General features: G+C 57.8%; 1 pseudogene; it reads right to left on the bottom strand.

Moving 5' to 3' along the window:
* Window positions 1-11,464: 11,464 nt before the first annotated feature.
* Window positions 11,465-20,204, bottom strand: LOC140710408 (A disintegrin and metalloproteinase with thrombospondin motifs 7-like; annotated as a pseudogene).

The raw sequence follows: 20,204 nt of genomic DNA, 5'->3' as shown, positions 1-20,204 counted from the left end.
ATTCACCAAGTATGACGGTTCGGGATTCCAATTCAACGGTGGAATGCAATTTTAAGAAGTACTTTTTTCCTATTATATTTTGCTGTCAACTTTCTAGCAGTGCCACAGCAAAGCTGGCATTTCAGCACACTAGATTGAGCCCCGGCTTCATGTCTTTAGTGGAGCTGGTTAACATTTCACTGGGTAGAGGGGCTGGCCTCTATATTTAGCCAAAAGCCTTTGCCTCTTTTCAGGCAATAAAAATGGGTTTTGCCATTGTCTTTGTCTTTGAGAGCAGCAGTTTGAGGTCTGACTCCTTCAGGAAGTTGTCCTGTGAGCTGGGCCTTGCAGTCTGCTCAAATCAAGTGTTGGAACTTCCCACTTCCTCAGCCCATCAGAAATGACAGCTGTCAGCCTGGGGGGCAGCTGCTGAGGAGGTACAGTAGGAATGGGGCTGGGCCCATGGGCCAGCACCAGCTGCCCTCAGGTTTTACTTTCCAAGCTGATGGCCCCTAGAACATGCCAACACACACTGCCATGTCCTGGGGCTAAGACGCTGCCTTTAGGGACAGGCTCATGTTGTCCAGTTTGCCGAGAGATGCACCTGACCAGGGTCCCATCATGGCTGCAACCCACGGTAGTATGTTCGTGTTTCCAGGCAGTTGTCAGCAGCTGCCCGGCAGTGTGTGTGTTCTCACACAGGAGAGTTCCTGGAGGAAAGGGACTGGGGATGCTTTCTCAGCGGTTCTCCTACCTGGAATCAAGTGCCGCACGTCCAGGAGGCAAGAGAGGGCAGCTCTCCCTGGTGCCGGTTGGGGAACAGGATGGAGTCAACTCCTCCTTCCAAGACTGTGGCCTCACTCTTTAGCGCTAACACTTCCCCGCTTCATGTCACTGAGGAAAGAGTTGCTCTGTCCCCTCCAGTGCCCTGAAGGTCCCTGGCCTCCACTGGCTGCCATGGCAGGGGGCCCTTCTGGCAGGGGCTGCCCCACACTGCTGTTCCTCCTCCGAACCTTCACCCCAACACCCAGCCCATGGCCCCTGCAAGGGGGACTTTGCCAGCTCGGAAACCCAAAGGCCTGTCCAAATACACACACAAGGACCGATGGGAGCTCCCTCCCCACACCTGCTGGTAGTTGCCAACTTTTAAATGGATGGGGTTTTTTGATGGGTTGAACCTCTGTTAATACTTTTGTGTGCTTTCACTACAGTTTATATTTTTATAGGCTATTTGCCCAAGATGTTTCTGGATTCCACATATCTATTTTATATAACAAGTTCTTATGTGTGTGACTCCCTTGTATCTGTGCCAACCTGAGCCTCCGAGTTGCTCTTTCCTCTGGCCCTGACTCTCACTGACTTGCTGATGTGATGTGCGGGCTGGCCCACTTCTTACCTCAGGTAGCCTGCGGCACTGCTGATGGCTATGGTAGCCGCCATCATTTCAACTACAGTATACTGATATAGGAAGTATCCTAGACAGATGCCTGGTTGGGTTTTCTAACTACATGTTGGTATTGCACAGATCCCCACCTGCCATCCTATAGTGTTGTCTCCCTGCGTGTTCCGGGGCTTCTGGGCAGCTGGGCCTGCCCGGGGAAGTCCTTGCAGGTGGGAGGCCATACAGAGACCTAGTGTGTGCCACTGAGCATCCCACCGCTGCTGGGCAACTGGAAGACTGCAGAGGGCACCAGATGACTCTATCTTTTTATGTCACAGCAGCTCCTTTGCTGACCTTCCAGTTACATTTTGGAACTGTAATACTAAGGAAGAAATAAACTAATTTGTATGATATTCTGCACTGAAATTCCGTTATAGTCACTAGTGATGAGGCTCACCCCAAGGGCTTGGAGGGTGGGCCAGGGCTTATTGGTGTTGGGGGGCGAGGAGGGGCTCTCTGACCTTCCAGCATGGCATTTCTGGGTGTCCCTGCCCTTGGTTCGCCCTGGGGCAGGTGCATCAGGATGCCTTTGCCAGCAGGGACAGCCTTGGGAGGCCCCAAGAACCATGGCCAAGGTGCAGGTGTGGGCTGGGGGCACTGAGGTGGGAAAGCCAGGAGCCGGAGGCTCCCTATGTCCCGATAAACCCCCACCCAGCCACAAAGAACAGGCACGCCTCCTTCCGCCAGCTGTGCCATACCCTGTCTGAGTCACAGGCTTGTTTGTCTCCTGCCTGGGCTGACAACTCAGGCCCAGCTGCCACTGGGACAAGCCCAGACATCAGTGGAAAACACCCAAGAATGATGATCAAATGTCTTCCCATAAGGGTGTTTTGGGGTGGCTCCAGCATGGATTCCCAGACAGGGCAGGCCAAGGCCTGGCAGGGTTTTCTCTTCTGGGGACATGGATTCAGCAAGGCTGGGGGTTCCTGAAGTCACACAGCACAGCAGTGGTGGCAGAGTTGGGACAGGGACTGGCTCAGTGTGTGAGTCAGAAGCAAGTCAGCAGGCCCTGCTCCCCACCCCTTGGAAGGGACTGCCACCACGGGCAGTTCTAAGGCCTGGGAAGCCATGACTCAGAGAGCGGGTCCCCAGGGTCTCTTTGGGCCAGCCGGGCTGCTGTAGACAGGAAGCACGCCTGACACTCCTCCACCCTTGGGCAGTGCAGTGGAGCTGGGAATCACGCTAGCTTGCCCAGCAACTTGCTTTCCTGTGTGAACTCTGGCAGGCTGCCTCTCTGTGCAAAGCCACAGCTGGGGCCTGCCTGGGGTCCTCTCCCTCTTCCACCTGCTCAGGGTGGCCTGGAGCTTAGAGGTGGGCAGTTGGAGCCTAGGATGGGCCTGTGTCAGCAGGGCATGTGCCCTTGGGCCAGTTACTTCTCAGAGCCTTGGGCTCCTCCTCTGAGGATGGGGCATGTTGGTGTGAAATGAGTTGAGCGTGTTGAGTTGGGGAGCAGCAGGACAGGCACCTTCAGGCAGCCGCCCTGGTCACGCTCCCTCCCTCCCTTCCAAGTCCTGGGACAGACATTCATCACAAAAGGGTTCAGCCTCTGATACTGTTTCTTGGTCTCAGTCCTTAAGGAGTAACTTTTTTTTTTTTTTTTTTTTTTTTTGTGATGCAGTCTTGTTTTGTTGCCCAGGCTGGAGTGCAAAGGTGCAATCTCAACTTACTGCAACCTCCGCCTCTCAGGTTCAAGCAATTCTCCTTCCTCAGCCTCCCAAGTAGCTGGGATTACAGGTGCCCACCACCGCAACTGGCTAATTTTTGTATTTTCAGTAGAGACGAGGTTTCGTCACATTGGCCAGGCTGGTTTAAAACTCCTGACCTCAGGTGATCTGCCTGCCTCAGGCTCCCAAAGTGCTGGGAGCCACTGTGCCCAGTCAGGAGTGATTTTCAGTGCTGTCTACTCCATCCTCAGCATACACCCATCCCTGAGTGTGCGTGGCTGCCACATGCAGGCTCCAGGGCCACACTCCCATTTTGTCCAGGGATGTCATATGCTGGAGAACAGAATGTGGGAGGTGACCTCTGTAGGCTGCAAGGCAACCTCTCTGAACCTTAGTGTCCCCACCTGGAGAAGGGGTGTAACACCTTCCAAGGGGAGAGCTGAGGAGGAAATTGTCAACGGCTGAGTCCAAGGCTCACAGACAGAGGGCAGGGTTGGATCCAGGGCTGGGCCTGGGCCTGGGCCTGGGAGGACAGTGTCTGCCCCTTCCCCAGCCTCCCGCCCCTGGCCAGGACAGGACCCTTTTCAAAGCACATTCATGCCCCTCTGTTCCCTGCTGTGGGCACCACTGTCTGGCTCCATGGGACTAGATTTTATGGGAGGTGAAGGGGCTGTGGGTAGGAAGGTGCCAGGTGCTGGACCATCGATCAGCATGGTAGGAACCTGTTGCTGAGGCTGGTGGTGGGAAAGGGGCCACTCTGAGGTGGTAGCAATTAGCCCAGCCTTATCTCTGTGCACAGAGATGAAGGGACACGTGGGGACAAGTAGGGCACAGCTGGTCAGACTGCTTTTCCCCTCTCTGCCTGCTTTTTCCAGAAGAGTCAACAGATAGAACAGACAGGGTCAGGGAGGAGCCCACGGGGGACCCAGTCCCCACCACTCCAAGGGGCAGTCCCTGCAAGTGACAAAGTAGGCTCAATCCCTGTGGAACAGGTCTCGGAGGACCACAGAGTGGGGCCCCAGGGGGGGCTGGGAGCCTGAGCTGGAGGCAGGCAGCAAGTAAGGGCCAAGCTGTGCCCCTGCCCAGAAGACCTTCCTGCCCCCAGCACCCCACCCTCTGCAGACAGGCCTCCCTGGGCAGCAGCCCCCCAGCTTCCAAGGCGCTCCGTGCCTCACCAGACGCCACGCTCTCATGGACCTGATTGCTGCTCTGCCCCCTGCAGATCTGCCCCAGAGGAGCAGGTGAAAAGCCACACTGCCTGTAGCGGCCTCTGCCCCCAACTCCCCTCACTGCCCCCTGCCCCAGTGCATCTGTACTGCCAGGCCTCCGTGACCACCTCCAGCCACAGGGACTGTACTCAGCCTCGGGTTCTGCGTCACAGGGTCCCATCTCCCAGACCAGCCTCCCACTTCTCAGGTGGGCCACGAAGCCTAGAGAGAGTGGGCCTTACAGGCTGTCAGTGGAAACCAGGGACTGAGCCCAGGCCCACTGGGGAGGGAGGCCGACTGCAGGCTGTGCTCGTCAGGGCTGAGGCTTGGCTGGGCCCTCCTGCCCCAGGTTATCAGAGCTATTCTGGGAAGTGGCTTGTTTCCAGCCTCCAGGCCTTGCTCCTGATACCACTGCCACTGCTGACAGCCCCCAACTGCTGCCCGGGCCCTGCTTACTCCAGCAGACCTCCCTGGGGAGGAGGAGCAGGAGGGCAGCAGACATCCCCCAGGCCCAGCAGAGGGCACGAGGCAGCAGGCAGGGTCCTCCACCAAAGCTCCAGGCACAGCTCCAAAGCGCACATCTGCAGGCTTGCATCTTGGTCACCCAGGGTGACTTCAGACAAGCTGCTTCACCTCTTGGGCTTGGAGGTGGGGTTGACAGAGGAGGTCTGTCAACCCCACCTCCACAGCAAACAGATGTGGCCATGCTGTGTCACTGCAGCGACCACACACTCTGGAGTTTCCCGGCTTTCCACATGTCCCACCAACTGTCCCACAGACCAGCAGGACATCCTGGGAATTCCGGGTCTCAAAGTCCAAGACACCTTCCCAGCCGCCCCTCCACTGTTCACTGGTGGCAGAAAACTCCTCACTTAGGACAACTTCTAGTTCAGCCATCTAACCAGCCCCCGTTGCCCACTCCCTGCAGCCCACTCACACCCACCCCTGGGAGACCTTGCAAACCCAGAGCCTCCTGGGCCATCCGTCCTTGGTTCTAGGCCCCCAGGTGCTTCAGTTCCTGTTCTCTGCCCCATCTGGTCCTCACCCCCAGGGATCATAACCACCCCACCACCCTAGCCCTGAAGGTGAAAGACATCGTGCCAGCACCCAGCTCAGGCACAGAGGAGCACTCTGAGATGCTGGCTGGGTGCACGCTGAAGGCAGGCAGGACAGGGTGGGGGCACTGCCACTGGGCCTTGAGGTAATGGAGTTTGAGGCAGGAAGGCCACCCTTGCCAGAGGCAGGGTAGCGAGGCATGGCAGGGGCCACTCTGAGCCCGAATGAGGGCTGCCCAGGAGCCAGCACAGGTAGAGAAGTCTGCATTGGACAAGGGGAGAAGGCAGACTGGAGAGATTGCAGGGGGCCCCGAATGCCAGCTTGAGTGCCCTGGCTGAGGACTCTGTTCTAGGGGCAGAGAGCAGACAGTCAATAGCACAGGGCCGCAGCTCCTCACACCACAGCTTCTGGATTCCTTAGATTGGCAGGGGGGGGTCCCAGGCCCTCTCCCTGACCTTGCAATTGGGGATGACAGTGGCTTTTGGGGAGAGGAAAAAGTCACCTTTCCTGAGCCCACGCAGTGCTGGGTCCTTCATGCCCAGACCCCATTTATGGAAGGATGGGGCTTGGTGGCCCCTTTATTCAGCACATGAAGGCCCTGAAAGGGAAATGGAGCCCAAAGCCACTCAGCTGGTGAGAGGAGCCTAGGTGAGACTCCAGGGCCACCCTGATTCCTGCCATCAGTACTGCTGAGAGCGGCTGGGACTCAGGAAGGAAGTGTGTGAGAGTGTGTGTGTGTGTGTGTGGGTGCGTGTGTGTGTGTGTGTGTTGGAGGCGGGGGGGCAGTGGGGTATCCAGAACCACCTCTAGCTCAGGCCCTTCCACTAGGACCCAGCTGGCCAGGAAACCCCCTACTACTTGGATTATCAGGACCCTGGAAGGGAGGCCCTTCCTGCGGTTCCTTCACTCTAGGCAGTCCTCTGGCTGAGGAATGGACAGGCCAGGGCTGGGGACAGGGACTCACCCAGGCCCAGTTTTTACACAGCCTCAGGGACATCCCTAGTCTCACTATGGGAAGACTGAGACCCAGAGGGGGAAGAGCTTACCCAGGTTCACACAGCAAATCAGGGGCCAGGGCCACTCCCTCTACTCCCCCGCGGTCAGACAGCTGCCTGCAGGATGTTGTGTGACTGGGACTACCCTTGACTGACTCCCAGCACAGCCCAGCCTCTGGCATGGCATCCTGTGGCATCAGGATTTTCAGTGGCCACGTGGCTCCTGAGCCTAGACTACAGATGGAGCCAGCCGGTGCCGTGGATGCCATGGTTTGACGACCCCATTTCCCCATCGCCCTCCCCGCCCCACCTCACTTCAGCAGAGATCCTGGGGTCAGGGGACTCACGGTGACGCTCGACAGGCTCACAATCCTCGGTGCCACATGGCTGGGAGCTCTCAGGCCAGGCCTCGTGGCCACACTGGTCGCTGTCTTCCTCGGGCAGCCCCGTCTGGGTGTTGACACACTTGACCAGGCGCCGCTGGACACCACCGCCACAGGGGGCTGAGCACTGTGGGACACAGGGAAGGAATGTTTGTCTCCCGGGCCAGCCCTAGCAGTGGTGGCAGTGGGGGCCTCTGGGAAACCATCCCTGCGTCCTGTGCCTGACAGGCCTGCCCTTGCTCCCAGCCGCCCCCTCAGTGCCTCCTGGAGGACCTGGTCCCACTCCTAGAACCCACTTGGTGCTGGAACCCCACTCTCACTTGTGGGATCGGCTCCTGCAGAGGGGAGGGGCATGAGAACAGTGGGACAGCTCTTGGGACTGCAAGGCAGTGAGCCCCTCACATGGGACACACCTGAGAGGCCTGGGCAGGGGCCCTGGGATGGAGCCCTGATGCAGTAGTGGGCAGAGACGTGGGCAAGACAACGCTGTGCCTGAGGGACAGGGCAGAGGACCTGCAGCAGCCCTTGGGCAGGAGGGGAGGAGACAGGTTTCACAGCCAGGGCCCAGCCCACCAGGCTTCGTTGTTATTAGGTGTGGGTCTGAAAACCCTAAACTGAGTCTGTGCCAGTGTCGTGCTGTGCCTGGCCCTGTGCTTCATTGAGTTCCTTCATTTAATCCTCCCAACCCTCCTCTCCCAAGCTGTCCCAGTTTTGCAGATGAGAAAACAGGGTCCCAGCAAAGCAAAGCAACCTGCCCAGAGTCACTCAGCAGCCAGTGGGACAAAGACTCAAATGCTGGCCCAGCTGACTCCAGGACCCAGCTCAGGGCCCAAATTTGAGATTTCTGAACCCCTGAGTTCCAAACAGGCCCAGCAGAAGCTGTCCTGCCCATCTGAGGCCCTTCCTCCACCCGCTTCTGCCACTGGCCTTTGCTGGGCTCCCTTATCCCCCCAAGCTCATCATTCCTGCCTCAAACTTCACACTTGTAGGGCAGGCTGGGGAACTCAAGATCTGGGGCACCCCTGGGGGCATCTTCTTCAGGCAGGAAATTGATCAAAGGGTTCCCAGGGGTCTGCTCTGAGGGTGGGGGTGGGGAGCAGCCAGCCTGGCTGGGTCAAGGGCTAGGGGACCAAGATCCCGGTGCCCCCTCCTCCTTGGCTGCAGGAGGCTCTGTGGCAGGCATGGGGCTACACATGGAAGGCACAGTAGGACGGCTGTGTGGTCGGGGAGTCCGATCCCCTGTCCACTCCAGGTCTAGATTGGGCTCCTCAAAGGGCCCATAGGACAGATCCTTGTGGAAGTTGATGAAATTGTAGTCATAGTAGAAGTTGTCCACAAACACGGGCCCCGGCGTGTCCAGCTCTAGGGCCTCCTCCTCAATGGCATTGCCCATGGTGGCTGGCTTGAGTGATGAGGCAGGTGAAGGGCATGGGGCCAGGTGGCACAGGATGAAGTCAGCCTCATTGAAGAGCTCATGGCTGGAGGAGCCGCTGTCTGAGCCTTCAGGGCACAGTGTGTCCAGGGGCCACCGACAGGGTGGCAGAGAGCAGATGACTTCGCTGACTGGCTGCTGGGCCTTGTTACAGGGGACACCAGTATCACTGGTGCAGAGGACATTTCAGTGCTGAGTGCCCTCCCCACATGTCACTGAGCACTGCAGGGGAAGCCAGGGTGAGGGGCTTAGGCTGGGAGGCAGGCTGCCAGGGGACGCTGGGGCATGGCTGGGTAACCTGTCCACTACCCTGTGTCAGAGTGGCAGAGACCCCAGCCAGCCCTCTCTGGTCCTGCCCAGCTCAAGGCCATGGCTGTGGACATGGTTGCCAGGGGCTTCCTGATCCCTGAGGCTTTAGAGTCAGGGGCTGGACCCTGGAATGCCCAGGCTCCCTCCCACCCACAAGGGCTCCAGGAAGGCTGTCTGCCTACCTGTAGCCAAAGACCAAGGGTAGAGCTGGAGGCGAGCCCCCTCCCAACCCACACTCACCTAAGACCAGTTCCCCACAGCCCAGGTGGCCGGACAGGGCACATGGCGGTTTCAATGGGTTTCAGTAGGGGTCCAGGGAAGGTGTTCACAGGCGGGTGGCTCCAGGGCTCTCTGCTCATCCAGCCCCATGCTGGGATGCAGAGCATGGCCCAGCAGGAGAGGCCCCCAGACCCACAGGAGCTGGAGCACAGCTGCCACTCACCTGCCCACCATCTGGTGAGGGCACATGGGTGGCATCACCGTGGCATCAGATGAGTGGCATCAGCAGGCTCACCAGCAGGGAGGGCTAGGCTGGGCTTCCAGGCCCTCAGGGTTTGGGCAGAGCTGGGACTGAGGCCAGTGGATGATTCTCCAGCGCTCCAAGCCCAGGTAAGTGTCCTGCCCTCAAAGCCTGGTGATATGGCACAGCCCCTCCACTCCTGCCACCCTCCCCTCAGGGAAACTGAGTGTGACCTGAGGCCTATTTCCACATCCAGGGGCCCAAAGACGAGGACCACAGGTGTCCAGGCTGGCCCAGGCTGGGGTGACGGGGACTGGGGGCTGGGGTTTCAGCCTTGGGAAGAGAATGAAAGCCCGGCTCCCTCTGCTCCTCCCCAGGGCCCCCAGGGACCCAGATGTAGAGGCCTGTGGCAGACCCAGAATGCCTGGGGGTGGGGAGTTGGTGGCAGAGTGGGGGCGGGCTCACCTGGCAGGGCAGGGCTGCTACTTCACTTCCTCTGGCGGTCATCAGGCTGGCCCAGGGGGGCACAGTTCTCCTCGTCCACGGGCCCTGCTTGCTGCTCCGAGCAGTATCCATTCTGCCTCTGCACACCTAGGGGCCATGGGGCTCAGCCTGGGACTGGCACCCAGGTGCCCACCACCCAAGACTCAAAGACACCCTTTCTGCCAGACCCTCCCAGCGCCTTACTGCCCATGTCAGGATGAAGGCAGACCTCCACCATCGCCTCCTTGCTGTCCTCCTGGTTCTCACTCACACCCTCTTCTATGTAGCCTCCCCTCTGACTGCCCCTGGACGGGTGGCAGAGTGTGGAGGTTTCATGGGTTGGGTGCCCAGACCCTCTGCTTCCTAACTGAGATGCCTGGACAGCTCATTTGGCCTCTCTGAACCTCAGCATCCTCCTCTGGAAAGTGGGAGCAACAATCCTGCCTCCTCCAAGCCCTGGAGGGAGGACTGCATGTGTTCTTGCATGTGCAGGCTCGGCCTGTGCCCCGCACATCCTAAGAGCTCGATCTGTGCCAGCTGCTGCTAGCATGCAAACCCAGTCATGGCATCAAGGCCGTCCCACCGTCCACACCCTTCCCAATGGCTCAGAGAATATCTGGAAAAGAAAGTGGGCAACAAGGGGCAGCCCCTGCTCTCCACCCCTGCACCAACCTTGGCACTGCTTCACACTCTCTGCCACTGCCCATCCTGGGGCCTTTACATCGCCACGCTCCTCACCTCAGACACTCACTCCCATACTGCCTGTTGAGGCCCAGCCACAGGAACCCCTCTGCAGGTGGCTCTGCCTTCTCAGCTCCACCCCCACCCTGTGGTCCAGAGTGTAAGTTGTCCCTCCCCTGAGCTGCCAGTTCCACACCCGTCCCCCTCTTTCCTCACCAACAGATTCTGATTTTGTTCAAAGAGCAATGAGACCAGCTGAAAACACAACTCCCTGCCACGCCCTTGCAACTAGGGGGGTTTGGGACACAGTCCTGGCTGGGGAGAAAAAGGCACAAGTCCCTCACTAGGAGTCAGCCCTTTCCCCTCTCCTTCCTGCCCAGTACAGGATAAGAGCCCTGGAAGGAAGGGAGGAAACCATCTGTGACAAGCAGGAGTGAGGGGAGGCTGCTGTAGCAAGGACATTATGGCTGAGGGCCAGTCAGCTCTAGATCCTGCCAGCTTGGACTGTGCACCTGGGACTTCCTGCCTGAGACAAAGAACCCCTGTCTGTTCCAGCCACCATGGGGCACTTGCCTCTGCAGACGCTCCCAAGTGGTCCACCTGCGAAGCAGCCAATTTGCTGAAAGACAATTCCCCAAATGTCTAGTGCTGCAAATGTATGTGTTGGTTTTCATGTTTGTCCAATTAAAGACACCTGTGTTAGGCCAGGTGCAGTGGTTCACGCCTGTAATCCCAGCCCTATGGGAGGCCGAGGAGGATGAATCACCTGAGGTCAGGAGTTCGAGACCAGCCTGGCCAACATGGTGAAACCCCATCTCTACCAATAATGAAAAATTAGCCGGGCATGGTTGCGCATGCCTGTAAATCCCAGCTACTCAGGAGGTTGAGCCAGGAGAATCACTGGAACCTGGGAGGTGGAGCCAAGATCGCACCATTGCACTCCAGTCTGGGTGACAGAGTGCGACTCCATCTCAAGTGAAATAAAATAAAATAAATAAAATAAAATAAAATAAAATAAAATAAAATAAAATAAAAAGATAGCTGTGTTAGATAACATGGGTTTCCTAGCTTTGGAAGGTATCTGTCCAGTTCTCCATTTTCGTTTTGTCATCATAATAGCATTTTAAGGAATGCTCAAATGTCTGCATCTCAGATTCCTGATCCTGAGACCCTGAGGACGCTGAGTGTCAACGATGGGAAGACCGAGGGGATAAGGGGAGGACTAAGAGACAAAGGGGGAGACTGAGATGTGGGGAGACCGAGGAATGGTGGGGGAGACTGAGTGGGGGGAGGAAGACTGAGGGGCATGGGAGGGACTGGGGGGTGGGGGAGGCCGAGGGGTAAGGGGGGAGACTGAGAGGCATGGGGGGAGACTGAGGAGTATGGGACAAGACAGAGGGGCAGAGGGGGAGAACAAGGAGCAGTGAGGAGGAGACAAAGAGACAGAGAGGGGAGACTGAGGAGCATGGGGGGAGACTGAGAAGTGTGGGAGGAGATGGAGGGGTAGAGGGGAAGCCGAGGAGCAGTGAGGAGGAGACAAAGAGAGAGCAGGGACTGAGGAGCATGGGGGGAGATAGATAAATATGGGGAGGAAGAGTCGGAGTTAATGAAATTGCCCTGCTTTTTACAAATAGTTCAGGGAAATAAGTCAGGGTGGTGAGGGGACACTGGGCTGGTCTCTGGGACGCAGCAGAAATGCAAGCACAAGACCTGCCAGAGCTGAGCAAGGACACAATCGAGAGGGAGCTGTGTCCACTGAAGGGAGAATGCCAAGAGCTGGAGCACACTGAGCACGCGCCGTGAGCCAGCACTCACCTGCCTCATCCATTTCCCCTCCCAGTGCGCCTGGGACATGGGGCGGTTGCCAGCCTCATCTCACAGATGGGGAACTGAGACTCAGAGAAGCCAACTTCCAAACCCGTGGTGGTCCAGCAGTGAGCTGGAAGCTGAAGCCAGCGTCCCTGTCCAGAGATGAAGCCCCTGCCGCCGGGGCTGTGCCTGCCCCACTTCTCACCTCTGCCACAGGTGACTGTGCACTTGGTCCAGGGCCCATAGTGCCAGGAGAACTCAGGCGGCAGGACCTTGCCATGGCCACCTGCCTCCCTGTGGATGGTGTACTCGTAGCGCACCCTGGGGTTGCTCTCCTGCAACAGCAGCTGGGTGGGCAGGCAGGAGCCCGTGAGCACGAGGTGTCTTCTCCATCCACCCAGTCCTAAAGGAGCCAACCCCAGCCACCTCTGTGAACTGTAGCTACACCATTGGGCCATTTTAAAGATGAGAAAATTGAGGTAGAGGCTGCAGCAGGAGGGCCTCACTCAGAACCAGGCTCTGTGACTGACCCAGGGCTCACTCTTCCAGGAAGAGACCTGCCATAAGGGGTGCTGGGTCTGGGGACTGCGCCCCTGCTCCCCCACCCTGGGCCTTGGGAGGCAGGCACCTGGATCCAGACAGGCTCGTTGGTGGGACCCAGGGACGTGAGGTTCTCCCAGTTGCCCCTGCATGCGTATGTGAAGGTGGTCCCTGCCACCTGGTAGTCCCTGTCCCACTGGATGGTCCAGCCATCACTGAAGAAGTACTTCTCTGGGTCCTCACTCTGCAGTGCCAGGAAGTTGGCAGCCTTGGCCACCTCCTGGATGCGGATCTCGCGTGTGCCGGCTGGGATCAGCCCCATGTCCACATACCCTGTCAGCCAAGGGTTGTGGGTAGGTTGTGCCCAGGGTGAGAAGGTTGCTTATCCCCACCCGCTTCCCTCACGTCTCTCCCCACTTGCCTCTGCCTGCTGATGCCAAAGATTTCACCATTAGCTTTAAATTCTGAGCTCCCCAAATTGCTCAGATCTGTCATAGACCACCAAAACCTCGCAGAGATGCCACAAATCCTGACCCCGTGGCCATGCCCCATCACCCCTCACTTGGGGACCTAAGCTGGTCTCATCACAAGGCTGGATCCATCCCCTACACTAAAGGCCAGCTGGCATTCTCTTTCTGAAAAAACCAAAGTGCCCAGGCCTTTCTCCTGGGACACCCTCCTCATCCCCATGAGGCCTGCTTTTATTCATTCACTTCCGTCACACCCGTCACATGCCAGGCACTACTCTCAGCACTTCATATGTGTAAGCTCATGGGTAACTGCCCTATAGCCTAGGTACTATTGTTATCCCCATTTTACAGATGAGCAGAGTGAGGCAGACAGGGATAGTAACGTGCATGAGCGTCCTGCTGGGATATGAGCAGCCTCCAGGGCCAGTGCTTTATCCAACACACTGTGCTGTTCTCTGGGATGTAGTCTAAGCTTCTCAGCCTGGGGCTCGAGGCCCTGTAGCTGGTCCTGCCTTCCCTTCTTGCCTCCAGGCTCTGGTACAAGCTCTTTCCTCCATTTGGAAGACCACTTCCATCTCTTTTGAGTTTTATGATTCAGCTCAACTTCCACCTCCTACAGGAAACCTTCCCTGACTTCCCCAGGCCAGGACCTTCTTCCTTGGTGCTCCCACAGCCCTCTGGGCCTACCTCTACTGCACTGATCACACCAGAAGGTTCTGTCCCCTTGCAGGACTGAGCACTTCACCTGCATGTCCCCATCACCTAGCATAGTCAGTATTTGAGCAACGTGTGCAAAACAGACCAGAGGTGAGGGCATGGAGTTGGGCATCTCAGAAGCTTCAGGAGGAGACTACCATTCTTTGAAAGGCCCAGGGGCCACATGCAAGCCGAGCTGACCCTGCCTGGGATCTCTGGGACAGGAGGACTCCCCGTGGGGACAGCTCTCTGCATGTGGGCCAGGGGTCCCCTGACTCCTGCAAGAATTCTACCCCAGCAAGGCTTCCCTGCTTAGCCATCTCTAGTCTGGGTGGGGACCACAAGACGAAGGACAGGGGCCCAGGGGAGATGGGGAAGGGGCCACCAGGTGAAGAGCACACCCCTCCCCAACAGCGGTTCCACCCCATACACAGGCGCTCGGCCTCCTCAAAGGTCCCGCTCACGGTGTGGCAGGTGGAGTCATTGCCGTGACACACGCCAGTGATCCTCCATAGCACTGGAGTCAATCTTGAAGTCACAGCCCACGTTCTGCAACACACAAGGAGGAGAGGCCCCTGGTGCTGGCGTCCAGCCCTCTGTGGTCCCAGTTCCGGGGGCCAGCCAGGGTCAGGAGGAGAAAGCTGGGAGTGGGGGTCAGGAGGCCTCTCTCTGGCCCTGCCCCATCCCAGCTGTGCCTCTGACTCAGGTGAACTTCTCCACCTCCCTGAGCCTCAGTTTCCTCACATGTGAGATGGGGAGATCCACCCCTCCCTTAAAGGCATGTTGTGAGCATCACATAAGACAAGAGAAGGGAAGAGTTCTGCAAAGGCTGCAGGCAGGCAGGGGATCTGATGCACTCCTGACCAGCGCATGCAGGGAAGGCATTGGGGGTTGGCACCTCCCTGCTGGTCCTCCTCGGAGCCCAGGCCTTGATACACCAGTGGCTTAGAGGGAAAGAAGCAGGAACAAGTAGGTGGCTGGGGACATGGGCAAAGAGGAGAGGCCATCATTGTTATTAAAAATAAGAATAGAAATTGTTACCAAATACTGAGTGCTACTCTTTGGGGCTCAGAGCCCTTCAAGTCACCTATGTCACCTCATTTAACCCCTTCTATCAGGGAGCAAACCACTGCCTGGGGTCAGCCAGCCAGCAAGAGGTCAAGTCACTGCCTGGGCTCCAGTTTCCTGTCTGGGGTGGTGCTGGTGCAGGCATCCAAGGAGATGCAGGGAAGTGAGGCCTGACTGGGAGGGGTCCCCAGTGCCAGGAGGTGTGGCAGGGGCTTTGCCTTAGAGATCATAGAGGGTGGGGGCTGGGAAACCCAATGGTAGAGCATGGGGAGGGTGGCCTGAAGAGGACCAGGAGGGACACAGGAGAGAACCTGGGGCCCGCCAGTGGGGCTGGGGGCAGCCAGTACTGGGAGAGCCTCTTCCTAACCAGGCATACCTTGCAGATGCTGTTGATGCAGAGGTCCCAGGTGGCCTGGACCTGGTAGCAGGGGGTGCCATCGACCACGGCATCCCACAACTTCCTGGCAAAGTACTTATTTGAGGGCCAGCAGTGCAGCTCGCAGGGGTTCACTGGAGGCCCAAGTAGAAGAGCCATCAGCAACAGCTGGGGCAGGAGTGTGGAGGCCACCAGGAAGACCCCTCTGTGACACACATCCATAGCAGGCTAGAGGCTCCCAAGCAGCACCAACATGCTGGAGGCTCCGACTGGGCTGGTAGCTATCTGCAAGGTCGCAGACTGGGGAGCTAGGGGTGAGCAGCAGCCCCAGGGGACAGTGGGAGTGGCCCAGGCTTGGGGTGGAGACTGGGCCTCCTACTTGCATCACAGGGTAACCTTGGACCCACACATCCCCAGCCCTCTGGGCCTCAGTGTCTCCACGGGAGGCAGCACTCACCATCATTGACCACGGGCACCCATGTGTGCAGCTGGCCCTCGTAGAGTGTAGTGTCAAAGTGGCTGCACTGGACATGGCCAAAGGAGGGGTGGCCAGTGGGGTTGGCCTGCAGTTTGCAGAGGTGGAAGTGCTTCCGCTCACCCACACAGTCTCTGCCTTTGTATTTGGGTCGGTGGGCATGAGCGGGGTGGGCCCCAGGGCCTGGTGAATACTACTGCCTGGCTACAGCCCAGAGCAAGCGGCTTCCTCCTGCACCCACACCCCGAGATCGCTGCCGCCCAGCTTTGTGCACAATGCTTCCCTCCCTTGGGCTGCCCACCCTCTGGCCCAGACACACCCTCCCTGTTTGTAAGGACCTGTGGGGAGGTGGCAGCAGGAAGCCTGAGCTCTGCCCCCAACCTGCTGTGTGACCATGGGCAAGTCTTCGGCCAGCCTCTGGGCCTCAATTTCCTCCTGTATAAAGTGAGGTTTGGGCTGCCTCTGAAGAGGGCTGTTGAAAAGCTGGGACAAGTTGCAGGCATGACTGGCACTGGCTGGAGGGACTGCACCAAGTCTCTAGCCCATGACACCAGCATCCTAACGAGCCCTTGAGTCCTCAGCCTCCCTCCTGGTGGCAGTACCCCAGCCCGGGCCTAAAGGAAGTGCCCAGGGCCCCAGCCAGGTGAGAGGTCTGACCGAGCACAGCTCCTGAAACCCTCCGTATCTAGGCCAGGGTTGCTGGCCCCCACCCAGCTCAGACCTGGAGGTCAGGAGGCAGGGAGGGCCACAGGCCAGTCTTGGATAAGCATAGTGCCTTGGGTGGGGCTGGCTGTGAACCGCATGTCTGCCCCGGGGGGCCTCCTGAAGTGAAGATTAGCCGGGTAGTGCCTCAGGTCTACGGTACCACTGGCCTCTGTGTCTCAGCAGATCTTCACACCACCCCGTTTAGATGGGAAATAGAGGCCCAGAGAGGTGAAGTCATTCACCTCAGGCCATCCCTTTAGTGCTGGCCCATCCTCCCAGCTGCCCCCAGTCTCATCTCAGATTCTTGTTGTGTCTCTGAGGCCACCATGCCCCTCCCGCTGAGTGCCCCCTACAGACGAGCTGCAAGACTGAGGGCCTGGCCTGCAAAAACTGCATTTGCCCTTGACTACAACTTTACTGGATGGGCACTGCTGTTATATAGATGGGGAAAACGAGGCCCAGAGAAAGGATGAAGATGGGATTCGAACCTGGAGCCATCTAAGGTCTGGGACCCATGCTCTTCCCCACTGCCCTCTCCTGCCTCCTTCCAGCCAGCAGCTGCTTTGCCATGTGGCCTCTGATGAGTCTCTCCAATCTCTGGACCTCAGTGTCCCCCTCTCTGGAAAGAGGTCAGCAGTGGGGACCCTGTCAGCCCCCAGAACACTGCTTGAAAGTGACTCAAGGTGGCCTGGACACTCGGACTGACCATTATGAGGACATTTCTCAGAGCCAGGGGCTGGGACAGAGCCAAACTCCTGCAATCGGCTGACTGCTTGGGTCCCTCTGTCCCATTGCCCAGGGCACTCTGGGCCCCACACTCACGTAGGCTGCGTGCACTGCCGCTCGGCGCTCTGTACGCCCACGCCACAGCTCCGGGAGCAGATGGACCAGGCGCTCCAGCCAGATCAGCCACCATCCATGGCCTTGGACCAGAAGCCCACAGACATGCACTCCTCATTGAGACACCACTACCGAGACAGATGGAGGTAGAGCCACCCCACCCCCCCCAGCCTATCAGTAATCCTCACCCTAGTGAGAACAAGGTGGGTGGGAAGGCTGAGAAAGGCACAGAGGGGAAGGATGGAAGGTGAGAGAGGCCCCTTTACAATCATCACAATCATCTGTGACCCAGGCCACAGGGAGGAGCTGAGCAGGGAGTAAAACAGCCCACGTGCTGACTCAGCTGAAGACACCCTGGGGAATCATGGAATCAAGCCCTGGCCCCAATGCCTCCGCTTTGCAGATGGGGCCTTGGGCTGCAGAGAGTGCGGGGCTCTGCTAGGAGCACAAGCAAGACTGTGAGCCGGGGCTGACCCCAGGGCTGGTTACAGCAGGTCTGGCCTCTCCAACACCCACCGCCAGGACTGGGGACATCCCCTACCTTATTCTCCCCACACTGGGTGCGGTCCACGGCTGCATTCAGCTCGGAGTGACAGGTGGTCCCCACAGAGCACCAGACATTGTGTGGCAGACATTCTGCGAGGAGAAGGGCATGGGCCATACCCTCACCCTCTCCCAGTGCTGCCACCCACCCTGCCCCCTCCCTGTCCCCAAGGGTCCCCTGGGCACCCCTCCACATGGCAGGGGCCCACAGACCCCCAGAGGTTCCTTCTTGTGTGCCTGCTCCCACCTTCCTCCCTGGACCATGTGGTGGTATGGGGTGCCCGGGGCTGCGCTGCTCAGAGCCGTCCCCAGCTGTCCCCACCTCTCCCGGCCCAGCCCCTCCTCTGGAAACACTCCCATTAGAAGATCACTTCAGGCAATCTTCTCCAGGATAAATAGACCCTCCCCACTGGGGTTCCTTTTCCCTCTCATGAGCCAGCTCCAGAGAGGCTAAGGGACTTGCCCAAAGTGTCACACTTTGTCCATGGTTGACCCAGAATTCAGAGCTGGGTCTGTGGCCGCCCATCCCTGGCCTCTCCCACAGGCCACTTGACGTCTCACAGTATCACTCGGGGGCGCAGCCCAGGCCAGGTGAGGTTACTCTCAGGCTGGCATCCATGGGCTGGTGAGAGCTGTCCCCGAGCCCTCCTGCCGGGTCCCCACACCCACACTGGCCCCACTCACATCCATGTCCTCGCAGAAGGCAGAGTAGGCCCCATACTGGAGGCGGCACTGGTGGCTCACATCATAGAGGACTTCTCATCAGGTGGCACTGAGGAGAAGTCAATGATGTCCTTGGCAGGAGGGTCATCCAGGCACAGGCCCCACACATGGCTAGAGATGGGACAGGAGGATGGAGGGGGCGCAGCCTGGGAGACCCATTGGAGAAGCCTTGGTGGGGCGAGGAGAGGTGGGAGGGGACACAGAGTCCTACAACTGTAGGAAACTCTAGCCTCCCCTCTCTGCTCAGCCGATCCTCCACCCACAGCCAGCAGCAGAGGCCCTCCCAGCCTCTCTCATCTCACCTCCTGGGCACTCCAGCTGGCTAAACAACCCCAACACCAATCCCAGGCCTCTGTACACACTGCCAGGGCCCTTCCCTCAAGGCCTCCTGAACCACAAAGTGTGGGTGGCAAGTCACCCAGGTGCCGAGGCAAGAGATCGAGGGTATGAGCTGTTCCAGTATAATAAAATATATAAAATAACAATAGTTATACTAGATATAGATAATAGATGTGACTATGTATGAATATCATTAATCATCAGTTTGTAGCAATTACTCTTTACTCCAATATTATAATAATCCTTGCTCTACAATTATAACCTAGGAAAAACCAGGCCATACAGAGACAGGAGCTGAGGGTACATAGTGAGAAGTGACCAGAAGACAAGAGTGTGAGCCTTCTGTTATGCCCAGGCAAGGCCACTACAGGGCTCCTTGGTCTAGCGGTAACGCCAGCATCTGGGAAGACACCTGTTGCCAAGTGGACCATGGTCTAGAGGTAGCATCAGTGTCAAGGAAAAACACCTGCTACTTAGCAGACCAGGAAAGGGAGTCTCCCTTTCCCCGGAGGAGTTCAAAGAAGACTCTACTCCTTCACCTCTTGTGGAGGGCCTGACATCAGTCATGCCCACCCACAATTATCCGGAGTCCTAACCATCTCTCTCTGATGCTGTGCTTCAGTGGTCATGCACCTAGTCTGTCTTCATGTTCCATCCTGTACACCTGGCTCTGCCTTTTAGATAACAGTAGTGAATTAGTGACGCGGTGGCTCAAGCCTGTAATCCCAGCACTTTGGGAGGCCGAGACGGGCGGATCACGAGGTCAGGAGTTCCAGACCATCCTGGCTAACACGGTGAAACCCCGTCTCTACTAAAAAATACAAAAAAAAAAAAAAAAACTAGCCGGGCGAGGTGGCGGCGCCTGTAGTCCCGGCTACTCGGGAGGCTGAGGCAGGAGAATGGCATAAAAACCCGGGAGGCGGAGCTTGCAGTGAGCTGAGATCCGGCCACTGCACTCCAGCCTGGGCGATACAGCGAGACTCCGTCTCAAAAAAAAAAAAAAAAGAATTAGTGAAAGTACTAAAAGTCTCTGATATACAGAAATAATGGTGTAAGCTGTCTCTTTCTCTCTCCTCTCTTTCTCTCTGCCTCGGCTGCCAGGCAGGGAAGGGCCCCCTCTCCAGTGGACACGTGACTCACGTGACCTTTTCAATCATTGGAGATGATTCACACTCCTTACCCTGCCCCTTTTGCCTTGTATTCAATAAATAACAGCACAATCAGGCATTCAGGGCCACTACCGGTTTCCACGTCTTGGTGGTAGTGGTCCCCCGGGTCCAGCTGTCTTTTATCTCTTTGCCTTGCGTCTTTATTCCTACAATCTCTCGTCTCCTCTCATGGGGAGAAAAACCCACTGACCCTGTGGGGCTGGACCCTACATACGGCACCCAATGTGGGCTCTCTCTCGCTGTGTGAAGTTGCATCCTGAGTGCGGAATCAGCGGAGGATTTCGACCAGAGATTTCTGACGATTGCGGTCAACAAGCTTGGTGGTAAGCTTGAGCACTCACAGTATTCCGGGGACACCAT

The sequence above is a fragment of the Chlorocebus sabaeus genome, chromosome 26 (assembly GCF_047675955.1).
Source record: "Chlorocebus sabaeus isolate Y175 chromosome 26, mChlSab1.0.hap1, whole genome shotgun sequence".
In the NCBI taxonomy this organism is placed as follows: Eukaryota; Metazoa; Chordata; class Mammalia; order Primates; family Cercopithecidae; genus Chlorocebus; species Chlorocebus sabaeus.
This window is presented reverse-complemented; position numbering and strand designations above follow the sequence as displayed.